The sequence below is a fragment of the Schistocerca serialis genome, chromosome 10 (assembly GCF_023864345.2).
Source record: "Schistocerca serialis cubense isolate TAMUIC-IGC-003099 chromosome 10, iqSchSeri2.2, whole genome shotgun sequence".
NCBI lineage: Eukaryota > Metazoa > Arthropoda > Insecta > Orthoptera > Acrididae > Schistocerca > Schistocerca serialis.
The window spans coordinates 224,506,075-224,510,422 of record NC_064647.1 but is presented as its reverse complement, the minus strand read 5'-3'; the positions used below and the strand labels follow the sequence as shown (position 1 = coordinate 224,510,422).

Below are 4,348 nucleotides of genomic sequence, written 5' to 3'. Positions count from 1 at the left end.
TTCGGTGACCGATGGATTGGTAGAGGCGGACCAATTCCATGGCCTCCACGCTCTCCTGACCTCAACCCTCTTGACTTTCATTTATGGGGGCATTTTAAAGCTCTTGTCTACGCTACCCCGGTACCAAAAGTAGAGACTCTTCGTGCTCGTGTTGTGGACGGCTGTGATATAATACGCCATTCTCCAGGGTTGCATCACCGCATCAGGGATTCCATGCGACTGAGGGTGGATGCATGTATCCTCGCTAACGGCGGACATTTTGAACATTTCCTGTAACAAAGTGTTTGAAGTCACGCTGGTACGTTCTGTTGCTGTGTGTTTCCATTCCATGATTAATGTGATTTGAAGAGAAGTAATAAAATGAGCTCTAACATGGAAAGTAGGCGTTTCCGGACACATGTCCACATAACATATCTTCTTTCTTTGTGTGTGAGGAATGTTTCCTGAAAGTTTGGCCGTACCTTTTCGTAACACCCTGTATATGAAGACTGAAGTAGTGAATGAAAATTTGTACCAGGACCGGGATTCAAACCCGAGTCTCCTGCTCACTAGGCAGGTGCGCTATCCAACTACGCCACCCTGGCACAGTGGCTCTGCGCAGCTGCACGAACTACCCTAACATCCCTTCCTCCTCAATCGAAATTCCCATTCACGCTTCAGCCGACTCGATATTCCCTGTAACTGGAACAGCATTGCAGATGCTCTCCAGATGTATTGGAATAGCGTATCAGTATCGAACGAAATGGAGGATCCTGCCTGAAACCCAGCCATAGGTGCTTTAATCAAATAGCAACTACACTCATGCTCATAAATTAAGGATGATGCTGATACATGGTGAAACGACGCTCTGGTGGGTGGTTTACAGGTCTAAATCACCTCGGGGTATGGCCATGCAATGCATTTGACCTGCGGTCGTCGCACCGCAGCGGTGGCAGCAGTCCACATACGCAGTTGGTTGGTGCATGCCAGAGTACGGTGCAGCGAGTAAGTGTGCAGACGTTTTAAGACTAATGGTGACTGTATGTTGAAAATGGCTCAAATAACACATACTTATGACGTTATGAGGGGTACAATACTAGGGCTGGTCAAACACAGCGAGACATAGCACGGAACCTCACGTATGCCACAAAGTGTGATGTCAAGATTATGGCAACGATTCCAGCAGACAGGAAACGTGTCCAGACGCTACAGTACGGTACGTCCACAGACCGATATCTCACCATCAATGCCCGCAGACGGCCACGGAGTACTACAGGTAGCCTTGCCCGGAACCTTACCGCAGACACTGGAACAACTGTCTACATACACACAGTCTACAGACGACTGAACAGACATGGTTTATTCGCCTGGAGACCTGCAAGATCCATTCCACTGACCCCTGGTCACAGAAGAGCCTGTAAAGCTTGGTGTCAAGAACACAGTACATGGTCATTAGAACAGTGGCCCCAGTTATGTTCACGGACGAGTCCAGGTATAGTCTGAACAATGATTCTCGTCGGGTTTTCATCTGGCGTGAACCAGGAACCAGATACCAACCTCTTAATGTCCTTGAAAGGGACCTGTATGGAGGTCGTGGTTTGATGGTGTGGGGTGGGATTATGATTGGTGCACTTATACCCTTGCATGTCTTTGACAGAGGAACTGTATCAGGACAGGTGTATCAGGACGTCATACTGGTGTAGTATGTACGCCTTTTTAGGGGTGCAGTGGGTCCCAACTTCATCCTGATGGATGATAACGCTCGGCCCCACCGAGCTGCCATCATGGAGGAATAACCTGAAACAGAAGATATCAGGCGAATGGAGTGGCTTGCCTATTCTCCAGACCTAAACCCCGCCGGGCACATCTGGGATGCTCTCGGTCGACGTATCGGAGCACATCTTCAAACCCCTACGTCACTTCATGATCTCTGACAGGCGCTGGTGCAAGAATGGGAGGCTATACCCCAGCAGCTGCTCGACCACCTGATCCAGAGTATACCAAACCCGTTGTGCGGCCTGTAAACGTGTGCATGGTGATCATATCCCATACTGATGTTGGGATACATGTGCAGGAAACAGTGGCGTTTTGTAGCACATGTGTTTTGGGACGGTTATCTCAACTTATCACCAATACCGTGGACTTACAGATCTGTGTCATCTGTGTTCCCCATGTGCCTATGCTACTAGCTGCAGTTTTGTCTAATGCCACGTCCTGTGGCAACACATTCTGCAGTTATCCTTCATTTTTGATCATGAGTGTGTATGGTTCCAGAGACTTTTCCAAGTGTCAGACATCTATGATGCAATCTTTCCGGAAGGCTCAGACATCTATGATGTAACATGTCCAGACTGAAGCAGCGAATGAAATTTGTACCAAGGCCGGGATTCGAACCTGACCCATATAGTTTCATCTGTTTATCGCACTTTGTTATCTGCCCCTATCATTATTACTGTTACTGTCATATTTGTTATTGATATAATTAGTATTATAATTAGTGGCAGTGGGAGCAACAATCGAAGTACTACCAGGATTAGCTTCATAGTTTTATACATTCACATTGTCTGTAGAGACACTCAAATAGTTTTAATACTATTTGTTGTATAAAATTATTATTTCTTAGGTAACTATGTTGTAAAAGAGTTATTGTATGTGTAAAACCATTGTCTAATTTAACAGAGGGCCTGATAGCTATAATCAACTTCGGTTAAATAATTCCACACAAACAATAAAAATGGATGCACATATGTATTCACACTGAAGAGCCAAAGAAAATGGTACACCTACCTAATACCATGTAGGATCCCCGCGAGCAGGCAGAAGCGCCGCACTACGACGTGGCATGGACTCGATTAATGTCTGAAGCAGTGCTTGAGGTAACTGACACCATGAGCCCTGCAGGGCTGCCCATAAATCTGTAAGAGTACGAGGGGGTGGAGATCTCTTCTGAACAGCACCTTGCAAGGCATCCCAGATATGCTCAATAATGCTCATGTCTAGGAAGTGTGGTGGCCAGCGGAAGTCTAGAACTGAGGAGAGTGTCCCTGGAGCCACTCTGTAGCAATTTTGGACGCGTGGGGTGTCGTATTGTCCTGCTGAAAATGCACTAGTACGTCAGAGTGCACAATGGACATGAATGGATGCAGGTGACCAGACAGGATGCTGACGTACGTGTCACCTGTCATAGTTGTATCTAGTCGACTCAGGAGTCCCATATCACTACAACTGCACACGCACCACAGCACTACAGAGCTTCCACCAGCTTGAACAGTTCCCTGCTGACATGAAGGGTCCATGGATTCACGAGCTCTCCATACCCGTACACGTCCATCCGCTCGATACAATTTGAAACGAGACTCGTCCGACCAGGCAACATGTTTCCAGTCATCAACAGTCCAATGGCGGTGTTGACGGGCCAAGGCGAGGTGTAGAGCTTTGTGTCATGCAGTCATCAAGGGTACACGAGTGGGGCTTTTGCTCCGGAAGCCCATACCGATGTTTCGCTGAATGGTTCGCATGCTTACACTTGTCGATGGCCCAGTATTGAAATCTGCAGCAATTTGCGAAAGGGTGGCAGTTCTGTCACTTTGAACGATTCTCTTCAGTCGTCGTTGGTCTCATTCTTGGAGGATCTTTTTCCAGCCGCAGCGATGTCGGATATTTGATGATGTAGCAAATTCCTGATATTCACGGTGCACTAGTGAAATGATCGTAGGGGAAAATCCCCATTTCATCGGTACCTCTGAGATGCTGGGTCTCATCGCTCGTGCGCCGACTATAACACCACGTTCAAACTCACTTAAATCTTGATAACGTGCCATTGCAGCAGCAGTAACCGATCTAACAACTTCCCCAGACACTTGTTGTCTTATATGGGCGTTTCCGACCGCACCGCCGTATTATGCCTTTTTACATATCTCTGTACTTGAATACGCGCGCGTATACCAGTTTCTCTGGGGCTTCAGTATATATATATGTGAAGGACAAAGAAACGGGGTGTAGAACACTATCGACGAACCGCTGTACTCTAAGGGTGCCGCAAGTGACACATATAACTTACTATATGGAAGGAATCACTATGAGGTTAAAAGCCACATACCTATCAAAGAGACGGGGATGGGAGTGATAAAGTAGAGTAGCTCACCACGACAAAAGTCACAGATTTTATTCGTCCCTTATGTAGGAATGAGACCACTTAGTGGTTTCCAACCAACTTTACACTCAATTTCAAACCTTTTTCTCGCTCACGAGCCTCCTAAAATGACGAAAGGAAAAAAGCTAATCCTTTACTACATTTTCGGTATTCATATATAACTGCCGCATTATGCATGCTGTTTAAATCTATTATTTCTCTGCTACTAATTCTATA

The 4,348-nt window shown here is 46.5% G+C and overlaps 1 non-coding gene across 1 annotated transcript; it reads right to left on the bottom strand.

Moving 5' to 3' along the window:
• Nucleotides 1-511: 511 nt before the first annotated feature.
• Trnat-agu (transfer RNA threonine (anticodon AGU)) lies at nucleotides 512-584 on the bottom strand. The gene has a single exon. It is a non-coding gene; the product is annotated as a tRNA-Thr (tRNA).
• Nucleotides 585-4,348: the final 3,764 nt, after the last annotated feature.